Raw genomic sequence first — 13,565 nt, 5'->3', positions numbered from 1 at the left:
TATGTTGACAGTGTGTGTTTATAGTATCTTTTTAATTTTTTTTTATTTGGGGTCCAAGGGCCAGGTTCGTTATAGCCAAAGGTTCTTTATAATGAAGGGCGTTATAGCGAGGGTGTACTGTATACTGAAATACCTAAAACCTTATAACTGTATAAAACACATATTAGAAATCATCTTACAGTGTAGTTTATTATATGCAAATATGGATGTGACTTGACAAACGTGAAAGCTGTTTCTGAAACTGACAACAGTCATAAACCTCCCAGTTATATTAAGAATTTTAAGATGTTTAACATACAAAATACATAACATGATGGTGTATATTTCAGAGGTATTTACAGAGACTACCAAATGAGAAAATGAATTAAGCCACAAAACAGAAAGTTGGAATTATGCAATGTTGAAAAAACACCATTGCCATGAGTGCTAGACAGTCCAAAAGTGAGATAAAGGAAGCAAAGAACCACCCATACATTGTTCAAATACATTTATTTATAAGGGACTTCTGAAATTATGTATTTTAAATACGTTATGGTTTGGATAAATGTTTTTGTATTATATAAATACATTGCTTTGTTGTATCATGAAATAGGTTAATAGATGGTTTAAGGTCTGTGTCTTCCAGCCAGGGGTGCTGGAACTAGGGGTGCTGGGGGTGCAGCAGCACCCCCTGGATTGAAGTGCTGTGCACCTGCTTCCATCATATACAGGGGTTACAGTTTTGTTCAATGGCTTTCAGCACCCCCACTATAAAAATGGTTCCAGCTCAATCTTGTTGGTCAGATGTGTGTAACTGATGGAATTAAACCATTACTGTGTGTAATGCTTCTTGCTTGCTGGTTCAGTTCCACCAATTGCATTATCAGGTACCTTAACAAGATGGTAGCAAGAAGTGTATACAAAATGCCTACAAACAGAGAACATCTGGGACCTGAAGAGAGCAGTCAGAAGGGAAGAGTTCCTTTATTTAAGGGCCACTGGCAATATTGTGTATTTACAGTAGCTTAGGAGAAAACACCTTTCTATGCTAAAACTGTACAAGATTTGCTTAAACTTTCACTAGTAACTCATATTATTTGACACCACTACTGTAGTTGTAATTCATTGACCAGCCATGCTGACAAACTTGGCCTGGAACTTCACAGAGGATTTCTATCCCTGACTTCCCTGAAGTAATTTAAATTACAGGAATGGTATCCCTTCACGCTGAAACAAGGCTGTGGTGGCTTTTCTTTCCTCTTTATATTTAAAAACATAATAAGTACAGTATTTTCAATGTCTGATTGTCCTGTAATAAGAACATCTTTATCAGAACGAAACATGTTGAATTTTAGAACATCAATCACCATGGCTGTCTGCATTATGAATGGAACTGTACAGGGCACAGGTATTGTATAACAGAAGACATAACTTGAGATTTAGGCTCCTGGTAATAAATAAGGTGTTTGATGGCATCTCAGGAACAGTTTATTGGATTCTGTTTTTCTGGGAAGCTATACCCATATTATGTTTACCACACAAGAATATTTGAACTCTGTGTCATTGTATTTAAACCCAGCACTGAGAAAATCATTCAATTTGTATCTCTTTTTAATCCATTGCATTTATTCTTGAAATTGTATACCCTCAACATCTGCAGACTATTCCATTGTTTAACTGTTGATTAGCTCATGTTCTTAACCATCATGTATTACTGTGTCATGGATATGTGCCATGGTTAAAGAAAAGGGTTAATAACCAGGAGGTCCCCGGTTCAAATCCCACCTCAACCACTGGCTCATTGTGTGACCCTGAGCAAGTCACTTAACCTCCTTGTGCTCCGTCTTTCGGGTGAGACGTAGTTGTAAGTGACTCTGCAGCTGATGCATAGTTCACACACCCTAGTCTCTGTAAGTCGCCTTGGATAAAGGCGTCTGCTAAATAAACTAATAATAATAATAATAATAATAATAATAATAATAATAATAATAATAATAATAATAATAATAATAATAATAATAATAATGTTTAATAAAGCCACCAGCTAATTCTACCTTTGGTCTGAGCAAGCCTGCAAGGCGAGGACTTGATGTAATGAGGCCAGTTTTAAAAGAAAATAAGGTTTGCATAGGTAATTATTTTCCCCCACTGAAATAGACAGTTTTACATATTTTCCATTGCAAATCTTTAATAAACTCAGGGTTTTGGTGGGGATGAAATTACCAGTGCACACCCATAATGTACCACAAGTGGGGCTTTGTATACTGGCTTCATTACAGAAATCCACCTTACTCAAGTTTGTCCCAAAGGTAAATGTGACTTTATCAAAACATTAACACTTTATCATTAACAAATATCCATGAGTGCAGAAAAAGTCATATTATGGGATAATAAACAGATACAAAAAATACACTTGATGTAAATTTAAGATTTAAATTTAAGATTTAAATTAAGAACATATGATATAAATAAATTGTGCCTCATTCACTTCATTTAAAGTGTTTTGTCTTTGTTTGCATTTTACGCAATGTCAGTCTGTTCTCTATTCATTAACTGCCCAAGAGCTCTTTTTGAAAAGGTAGACTGGGTATATATCAGCAATATACCAGATAAATACTTCTGTAGCAAGTATAATTTGCAGTCAAGTGACTTCAGCATCACCAGAAACACCTCAGAGACTTACACTAAGTACTTGAATAATAAACAGTGGCTGATTAGTATAATGGTAATTAACTCTGATGGATTGAAGCGGTCTTTGTGCACCTGGTTATCATTCAGTACTTACTATGACACATGGAACACAAATAAAGCTGACACATTAGGTCACACATTAACTTAAGGATCCATTCATAAAACATCTATAAAAGCTTTGGTGCATATTAACAAGGTAAAGTAACAACCTTATAATGTACAGTTGAATGTAGTTTATTCTATATAATTCCATATTTATAGATGCATTATTGATTGTTTAACAGATCGCTAAACAAATATTAGATTGACCTATTCTTGACTTCTAAGGTTTCATTATGAGTCTGAATCCTAAAATGCAAAGAGAGAGAGAGAGAGAGAGAGAGAGAGAGAGAGAGAGAGAGAGAGAGAGAGAGAGAGAGAGAGAAAAAAAAATAGAAACAGGCTTCCAAAACTGCATAGTTAATGTTGCACAAATGCATTTCAAACCCTCTTTGTTGTTCAGGTAAGGACAAACTCTCCCCAGAGACCAGGGAGTCATGAGTGTTTGCTGCCATAGCCTTTAATAAGTGATGGTGGTGGTCATAGGGGGGAGTTGCTTCAAATCCCTCACTGCTAAACATAGACAGGCTGCTGAGAACAAGCTTTCATTTGCTCAGGATACAGGCTGAACAAAGAATCAATAGGAAAGTTCTAAAACCAAGCAAAATACCCAATGTAATCTCCTAGCTCGAATTGACAGCAAATGATAACTCAACTTTTTAATTTCGCCACTAAGCTACTTTGAGATTGATTCAGCCTCTTTTAATAAAAGAGTCCTAACTCATGAACTGTTTTATTAGGTCTTCATCGGTCATTATTTGGTCTACTACTTAGACTTTAATTCAACGTCTTGTCGTAAAATCCATCCTGAAAATCTTGGGTAAGGTGCTGTTAATGTATTTTTACACATCCTCATGGGAGATAATGATATCTCTGAAATGAACTTGCTTCAAAGTCTGTTTTGCCATGCCATTAGGGTTTGGTCACATCTCCGAGTTGGTTACTTTCTAGACATAAAAGTGGGGGTGAATAGCATCCTCACCACACATCTACAATGCACAGTTTTGAAAGAAACACGTGTATTACACACAATATCTGGTTCTACACACATTTAAAGATGTTCTCAGTTTGCTTGTTTTCAGGAACTCTGTTACGTTTTCACTTTCAAGATCATTGCACTTCAGCAGTATCTTTTGGTGAAAACATGTCACTGGCTGCAAAGCATGCCAGTCAATAGGAGAAGCAACTAGTTGGTTAGTGATAGGGGAGAAAGCATTGACGGGTTGGATGCAATTTTATTCTGAATGGAGAGTAAAACGTGTGGGTTATTGATGCTGGAATGAGAATCATGCTACAATACAGAAAACCACTTGAAATACTAAGGACAAGCCATACAAAGTAAGGCAAGGCCAGTTTAGCAAGGGGAGTAATTGACAAGAACGTGCCTTTCTCATTGGTGCTGTTATGCATGTTTAGCAGTAACTATGAGAGATCCACCACAGTACTTTAGAAGCTGGAATTTAGAAATTGAGTGGGTTCTACTTATAAAAATAACTATACACCCAAAACAAACACTGTTTCTATTTACTCGACCTTGGATAGCATCTTTTTGACTCCAGATACTAACTTTTAATTAATGTTCTTTTTTTATAGCCTCAAGCAAGAAACAAGAAGGCATTGAGCTGCATTTAAATGAAACTGGAACAGAAGCATTGAAGGTAGGCAGAATTACATGTTTTTGTTTTTTGAGAAGCAATTTATTTAAGAAGCATTTTAGGAAACATACTTTTGGAAGTTGCATGTTGGTATCTCCTATATGCAAAATTCTTGCTGTACTTTTTGTTTGTGCTTGTTATACCTTTTGTTTGTAGCAATGTTAGATGAACAGTGGATTTCAAAGGATTCTTTATGGACTTATTGTGACGACTAGTCAACAAAACCTATTCCTTTAAGAATTCATTTCAAACTTGTATTTAATTTACTGCTGTAGGGAAGATAGGGTTGCTTGTAGTTTAACTGGACATAGCCAAATATTGTAATCACTCATTATTACTCAACTGTCCCTGGAGTTTGCACTTGTTGTTGAAGGATGAACTTCAGCCTAGCTGACAGGCTATGACAGGAATATGATTTGCTGCTTCAGTAGTTTCACAGCATTGGTTTGATGTGCAATACCATAGTTGAATTGTGCTTTTGTTGCATTGTTACAGACATACTTCATAATCAGTAAAGCCTGTACTTGCAGAGATTTATTTTAAATATGACTCATAGCTTGTGCAGTGATATACTTGAAAGAGCGGGGCTCAGGTTTCTGATGTATATCTGCTACAGATATAAGAGCTAATTGGCTGAAGTTACATACTGGTGAGTGTGTTTTGGCTGTGTGTTAATATTTGTAATGATTGCAGCTCATTATTTGTGTGTGTGTTGTGTAATTTGCATTGCTCTTAAGATTACATATGCCGAAGTGCAAAATAATTGCCTGGCCGCTAGGCCATTTGGATTTTGCAGCCACAGTTGTTTGCACTGCGCCTATCCTTACATCAGCCCGACAGTTCCTTCAGTGAATGCATTCTACCCCTTTTGTGTGTGTTAAATCTAAATCTAATTTAGTACCGTAGCATTTCCTTTGGAGTGTACAGCTTCATCTGAATATGGCAACCCCTCCCCTTTCAGGTAAACACAGTAAAGTACACTTGGTGGTAAAGAGAAGAGTGGTCAATTATTGGAAAACACGTCAAACTATAATAAATGTTTAGTTCCTGTGTATTTGGTGTTATATTTAGTACTTTATATTAAGTACCAAGTTAATGGCAAGTGCATGTTGTTTTATCTAGTCTAAATATTTTACTGTACTGAAATATTAAACATATTGTAACAATCTCGCTTAACGCAGGCAGGCACATCACACAGAGCGAGGCAATCCACACAGGCAGAGGGTGCACGCACACCCGGGACCTCTCACACTACATAATAGCGCTGAGCAGTGTGGAGTAGTGGTTAGGGCTCTGGACTCTTGACCAGAGGGTCGTGGGTTCAATCCCCGGTGGGGGCACTGCTGTTGTACCCTTGAGCAAGATACTTTACCTAAATTGCTCCAGTAAAAACCCAACTGTATGAATGGGTAATTGTATGTAAAATAATGTGATATCTTGTAACAATTGTAAGTCGCCCTGGATAAGGATGTCTGTTAAGAAATAAATAATAATAATAATAATAATAATACCACTGTACAAAAGAGCCGTCTCCTTTGCAAGGAGCGTATATCAGGCTTATGTCTTCATATGTGATTACGTCACCTACCAGCCGTGATGCTGCTTACAATATTTAACATTACTCTTAACCTCCCCTTTTCATTTCATACTTTTATCAAGTAAAGGCAGTGCTACAGTCGCTGTACATGGTCCGACATCAGTGCTGTGCATTTGGTTACTATAGCAACGGGGTCAAACAAATACCGGCTTCATGACCGTTGAATTCCTCATACTGTACAATGACATTTCTACATGCTACTGAAAATGTACAGTGTGTATAAAGAAAAACACAAAAGCTTCGGTTTTGTCACTTCAGGTTTGCAGTTAACGTTTCTCCCCTATTTGCTATTTTGGGAGGCAGCAAAATAGACTATGGGAATTACATGGTCATTTTAATTAATGTGTCAACATAAGTTTTAAAGATTTATAAAACTCGAAAATGTTGTTGAATTTGTCATTCAAGATCGTTTTTAAAAAATCTATTTTGTCTGCTTGTTACTTTTTTTTTTGCAGCCAACACAGACCATTTTAAACGACTTGTTTCCAGCAGAGGTTTGTTACATTTTTAAAGACTGTTTCAATAGCGACTCGAGTTCCAATGTTCCAATGTACATTTGAAAGAATTGACTCAGTAGCTAGGCTAAATGTTAAAATGATTCAGCCTTGGTTTTTGGGTGATGTTCTTGATGAACTATCAATGATAACACATGTTAGGCATCTTACATCAGTAGAATATAATGTAAATAGAAAATGTGTTTTCTAGTGATTTTTTTTTTCTTTAAAATAAAATGGCGGTTTCGTTAGATTAGAACAAAAGAAAACAAAAAACAAATAATGAATCGGTTTGATAAGAAATGCTTCAGACACTACGTGGCTCTAACACTTCTCAAAACATGAGCTCATGGAATAAGTGGGCTCTGTAGGAGAGATAAAATTCACAAAATAGACAGTTTGAAACAATAACTATTCAATAGTCATGGCAATTTATGTCTATGTAAGTTTCTAGTCGACATTAAAGTCGTTTTTAAAAATACAAGTAGACAGATGTTGGGGATAATGGGTCTCCAATGCACCTTTGATTCACTGTTAGAAGATACTGTTTTGGTCTACTTAGTGTTTCAACTACTACTGTTGTCTTGCTGCTCCTGTAAATGGTACAGTAAATGGCAAAGTTTTGTGATAAGCGCTCATTTTCTTTCATTAGATAGCTCGTTATGTGGCAGTTTAGACATTTATTTACTGTTCGACAAACTGCACGTTTCCGAATGGAGCCGGAGGGATGCAAACAAAGTCTAGGGTTATTTATTTATGTATCTATTTATTTATTTAAGTTTAAAGATCAGCATTGATGGATGTGAGTGATGGGGATGACTGGCATGCTCTGCAACTTGTTATTTACTGTTTAAAAACTTGAACATACCAAGACACATCCACATACTCAGGACATGCCCTGTAAAGCACTATACAACAAATAGCCACACCATGCTGGCAAACTGTGCATCACATTATATTTTCAAAATCATTATTATTATTATTTATTTCTTAGCAGACGCCCTTATCCAGGGCGACTTACAATTGTTTCAAGATATCACATTATTTTTACATACAATTACCCATTTATACAGTTGGGTTTTTACTGGAGCAATCTAGGTAAAGTACCTTGCTCAAGGGTACATCAGCAGTGTCCCCTACCTGGGATTGAACCCATGACCCTCCAGTCAAGAGTCCAGAGCCCTAACCACTACTCCACACTGCTGCCCTACAAATCATGTCATCAGGACAGCAAAACCCAAAGATTATGACCTTCCCTGCAGCAAGATTCCTGTGTAAGACAGTCCCTAGGTCACTTTAACCCTTTCTCTGTTGGAACCAAATCCGGCAGGCACAGCTGGTGTATAGAGAGCATTGGGGCACTGCCCCACCAGTTTTAATTCAATAAATAATGCTTTAAGTAATTTATTATTTTGTCCTGACGGACAGCAGCAGAGGTTACCGTATCGTTACCTACTTTATATAGTATCATTATGGGCTCGCTGCTGCTTCCGCCGCATATGAGTATTGGGGCGGCTTCCCCTGCGATTTCCTTACCGTTTTGTTAAAGCAAAGGTACTCAATGTTCAGTGCTCTGTGGGGTGAGTCCACTGCTGCCCCTGTAGCACATGCGTAGCAGTGGTTTCTGAGCTCTGTATTGAATGACAATGCTCACGTGTTCAGTGTCTAATAGGGCGTGTTATCTCTCGCCCAAGCGCAAGGTTTCGTGGGAAAACTTGAGATTACGAGATAAATTATCTTGTGATGACGACATAATGAAGGTTTAGCTTTTTTTATGATGGCCTCAACGAGCCGCTGTACCCTTGGTCTCAGGTCAAAGTCTTTAAAATTAGCTTTGGGCTGTATGTCAAAGCAGTGCATTTGTAGTCATTGAAAATGCTCCCAATACAACCCAAGGGATTTAAAGGTGCAATTTAAAAGCAACATACAGTAAGTGCTTCAAGCAATTGTTTTGTCATATAAAGGTATGCATTCTCATAACCTTTTTAAATGACTTTGTAATATTTATACTGAAGCGATTGGGCTGCTTTTAAGCTGCTCTTCAAAACAAGGTGAACAATAAAAAATGTAGAACAGCAAATGTTATGTATTTGGCCTTTGAGCTCTATATTGCCAATTTTGCTTTCAGTCAACATTTAAGATTAAGTACCTTCAAATGTCATTTCATTTATCATTTCACCATTTCAACCTGCCTTTTATGATGTTTGTAATTATTTTGAGTGGTTATGGTTTTTGTTGATCACATGGTTTGAAATGAAAGGCAGAATTCTCCAGACAAACTCAAAGGAACTTCAAGTCCAGATAAAGACCGGTGTAGGGGAAAAACAAAGTTTGCCATCACAGCAACAGAACCCAGAATCATTCAGAATGATTAGAAACATCACAAAAGGGAAAAGGGAATGATGAACAAATAAATAAAAAGACATGTGAAGCTCTTTAATATAATACTTTGCTAACAATGCATTACTGCACAACATTGAATTTGCTATTGTAGTTAACTAGAACAGGTTTTTACTTTCTCAGATAAAAAAAAAAAAAAAAAAACGATTATCATCAGCCAATCAGCTTCCAGCACTAGTGGGAGTTAATAGACAGTAGATGCCTGCTGGCATGTCACTGCATCACCTGTGACTCAACTTTAAAATCAATCAGTGCAAGTACCAGCTTTTACATTTTGACTTGCTGTATTGAAAGCTCAGTTTACATGTATTGGACAGCAAATACTAAACAAAGACACAATTGGTCATTTTTTTTTTTATTATCCACCAAAACCAGTCACTCAATACTTTGCACCGATGAAAGCAACCAATCCTGTACCCGCAACTGCCGAGTCAGCCAATCACAGCCTGTCAGCTTGAGTGCAGCTCAGACAGCATCTTTCAAACAACAAACCGAGGCACGGACAATTCAGTAACATTGCTCCATTCAGATATCTGGCACTGTCCAGATAAACTATAAGCAGCTCTGACAGGTAAACACAGTTATTTGTTTAATAAAACAATTACATTCTCTAATTATATGTGTGATCTTTTATGAACATTTTTGGGACTATTTTCTGAAAACTTTTATCCAACAAATTATTAAAATTCAAGCTAAATCTAGGTTTTACTTTTTTCTTTTTTTTTTTTTTTAAAGACAATAATGAGAAAACGGTTTTCTAATAGCAAAAAGTTGCAATATAGCAATAATGTAAACTTTCAAGGTGAGAACATATACAACTTATCTGGGTAAGAATTTCAGTTAATGCCATAAGTGTGTTTCTGATAAAGCATTAGCCAAAAGATTTGTCTATGTAAGTTTTACCTCAATTATTTTGAGTGTTTGAAGTTATGAATACACTTTCAAGGTTGTTTATTTTGTGAGCCAAACTGAAATTGATTAGTATGCCTATATTCTTTTTTAGTATGGTATTAAAAGCCAACTGTGCTAAAGTGTGCCGTTTTCAATCATGAATACTCACTGCATAAACTCATTAAATGGAGAATTTAAAATTATCACATCAAAGTAATTACAAAGCCTTCAGGCACGCAGTAGCTGACACACTTCATACAAATCCTAGGTTTATGCTCAGTTTTAATTGCTTTCTGATTTGTTTGGAAAAATGTGGTTTATGTGACAAAAGCAACTTTTTTAAAGCAATAACAAATTCATCTGTTTCAACGTTAAAGTACAGAGGTTCTAGCATCTACAATAGTGGTTCCCAGCCTTTTCTAATATGGAGACCACTTTGGGTTTTTGAATGTTACAGACAGACCTGCAACACCATGACAATAACAACATAGCTATTAATAAAGAATTATTTTAATTTACAGGTGTTAAAACACGTTGGATTTATGGACCACTTATGAGAAATCAACCAATTGGATAGGGATCTGTCAAAATTACAATATCTTATCGCGTGTACAGATGTCATCCCATGCATAGAACATCTGCAATTCTATTACAATTCAGATAGCCCAAGTCTGCTGGAACTTCCAGGAGTCTCCCCAAATCTGTGTAACACCCTCCCTCCACCTAGAAAACCTCATGGAAATACAAGGCTAAATGCACTCCCTTTAAAACTGTACTGTATTTACAAACTGTGAGGCATGAAAGCCAAACGTGCTAAACAAGCCCTGTTATGCCAGGTGCACAGCGTGTAATTGCTTCGAAAAGGAAACAACTAAGCAGTCTGAACATTTTTCTCTGGTCCCACTCAGGGCACTATTCTGCAGCTTCATTTTATTTTCAATTCAATTATACCTGACGTGTTTACACATTTTGTTTTATTTTTAATCAGTAAAAATGAATACATAATCAAAACAGGGTCAGGGGAAAATAGAAACGAACCTGCAGTACATGCTGTAAAAACAAGCAAAGAAATTCAATACAGCATTTCTACTCACACTTCAGAGAGCATATGAGAACTAATGAACCAGATAGAGATCTAAAAAAGTCTCACATTTGTTTTGATTAATAGACCATTAAAACTGATTTCCAAACTAGCAAAAATATAGACACTACAAAAAGAAGTCATTATTCTTCATTATTCAATATTGTGCTTGATTTAGTCTGAGCATACGATTCTTAACACAAGGCCTGTAGTAACATTCTCTCATTTTATTTTACAGTATATTATTATCTTAGTCGTATTCTAATCCCTTTCCAGATAGTTCTTCAATTAAGACTTAGGCTACACTTTGTAAAAGTTCTCATTTCTAACTAATAACATCTGAAAAAACTGACAATGTAGCTGACGTCTGACAATGCTAATATCAAAACTCATTTAAATTTTGGCACGCATGTTTTGCTAATGGGTATCTGTACCAAGAATTAATATTATTTTTGGTGTTTCAACTTATCTAAACTATACTCTCAGTGAATTAATTATTGTGCAGGTAGACTCACACACTGTTATCTGAATCCCTGCCATGAAGACATACTGTGTTATACATTTCAACACATGTTGGTGACATACAGTACCTGTATATCTTTTGCACTCTTCCTAAATTTGTATCATGGAGCTGTGCTTATACACAAAGCTACTGCGGACCCCATTATAAAACTAAGAGTAAACTGCCTGTCCCAGATGGAAAATACACTGCTCATGTATCAATCAATCGATATTTATTTTATATAGCGCCTTTCATAGTGGACCACCATCACAAAGCGCTTTACAAGATAGTGAGGAACAATGCATAACACATTAAATAAAGTGAAATACAGGGCATAGTACATTAAATACAAACAGTAAAAAAACAAACAAAAAAAAACTCTGTATGTCTCCTCATTTGAATCTGAAATGGGTCTCAAATGTTTCTCATAAAACCGCTACTGGAGAAACAAAAGTAGAAAGAAATGAGAAGCATTGAAGTAATGACTTTGAGGTACACATTGAAACACAATAGAGAAGTACAATTCTAGCTTGAGCTCTCATTAAGCCCTGTCAGTGACCGTTGCTGCTTTCCAGTTTTCAGTAAGGAATACCATAATATGATTTGTTGAAATGAGACAAGTATTTTTAAGAAGTGTTTACTGTATGTACTGTTACTAGTTTATAACTTACTCTATAATGCCATTTCAATATGAGAACAGTATTTTAAGGATTCATTATAAACAGTCTATAATGCTAATAATGTGTAATAAATAATGCTATTAATACTATTAGATGGTTATTATTAAACAGGATACAACAATATGACGCTTTTAAACCATATAGCTACGACGTTTATAAGAAACCTTATAATAACTAACAACATGACATGAAGCTTCACACTCGTAATGTGTCATTAACATGTTACTGTAATAAACTATTAACACTTTACACATTTAGAGGTGTTTTAACTAGTGTGACGTGGAATGCACTGTACATCATCTAGAAAATGTTGCTGGTGACTCCACAGTACTCATTCTATTGTGTGTTTTTCTTTGCTTTTTTGTGGAAAAACTGAAATGTTCTTTGTGTGCAGCATATATGCATATACACTGCAGTTATACCTCCTTTCACATATACAGTCAAAAGTATTTGGGCAGTTAAAAACAAAATTGAGAAAAAAAAAACAGAGAAAGTGATTTCTACAATTTCTAATTGTTCTATTGAACTATATAAATTAGAGATTCAGCTTTATAATAAAACAACAAATTATGACATAACATGCATAAAATGAAAAATAACACGCAAAAACTAATTTCATACTTTGACAAAAGTATTTGGACAATCAACATATTTCGTATGAAACCTATTCATTGCTAATTACACCGTGTAACAATTTTTTTTTTTTTTTTTTTTGTTTCTGGGTAGTAAGTGTTATTTCCTAATTGCTTATGCCTCAAAAGTATAGAAAATGGCTATTATTCCCCACAAACTTTGCTTTTGTTACAAGGACAGTGATATTTTGAAATTTACCTATTTTCCAGAACATTTCAGATAGAGTCAGTGCTGAGTAAACTTGGAGTAACTTCTAGAACTTTCTAGAACTTTCCAGTAATATAAATAGTAGTATAAATACAGGGGCCTTAAGTCCACCAGTTCAGTTTAGTTCCAGCTGCCTAAGTGGATACATATCTGCATTTTTCTGAGATGGTATCAAGAGGTTGCAAGCATCCGACAGACGTATTTTGCTATGTCTGCGGCCAATTTATCAAGACAAGAGCGAAAAAGTACTCTGTGGAAGCATCTGCTAAGATGTGTGAGGCCTACAAGGCATATTTCGGCATGCCTGTCGGGGATCAAGACAAACCCTGGGCACCTCATTTCACCTGCGAGCACTGCAATCGGAATCGCCTGTAACCAGAATGAGTGGCGCCTCTTCATTGACAGCTCATCCAGGAGCCTCAAAGCCGTGCTGCTCCATAATGGTAACAAGTACCCGTCTCTTCCCCTGGCTCACTAGGTGCACCTCAAAGAAGATTACAACAGCATCAAGACCTTGCTGGACGCCTTGAAGTATGATGGAGTACGGCTGGGAGGTCATAGGAGACTTCAAAATGGTGGCATTCCTGATGGGTCTCCAAGGCGGTTTTACCAAGTTTCCCTGCTATCTTTGCCTTTGGGACAGCAGGGACACCAAG

At 36.2% G+C, this 13,565-nt stretch overlaps 1 protein-coding gene across 1 annotated transcript in view; it reads left to right on the top strand.

Moving 5' to 3' along the window:
- The window catches only part of LOC131699625 (teneurin-2), an 842,004-nt gene that overhangs the window by 265,076 nt on the left and 563,363 nt on the right, over nt 1-13,565 (top strand). The window contains exon 3 of the mRNA XM_058996766.1: nt 4,363-4,427. The gene's annotated coding sequence lies outside the window, so the exon portion shown is untranslated. The remainder of the gene's footprint in view (nt 1-4,362; nt 4,428-13,565) is intronic.

Source organism: Acipenser ruthenus, chromosome 23, assembly GCF_902713425.1.
Source record: "Acipenser ruthenus chromosome 23, fAciRut3.2 maternal haplotype, whole genome shotgun sequence".
Taxonomy (NCBI): domain Eukaryota; kingdom Metazoa; phylum Chordata; class Actinopteri; order Acipenseriformes; family Acipenseridae; genus Acipenser; species Acipenser ruthenus.
Note: the sequence above shows the minus strand (reverse complement) of the source record. Positions and strands in the feature narration are given on the sequence as shown.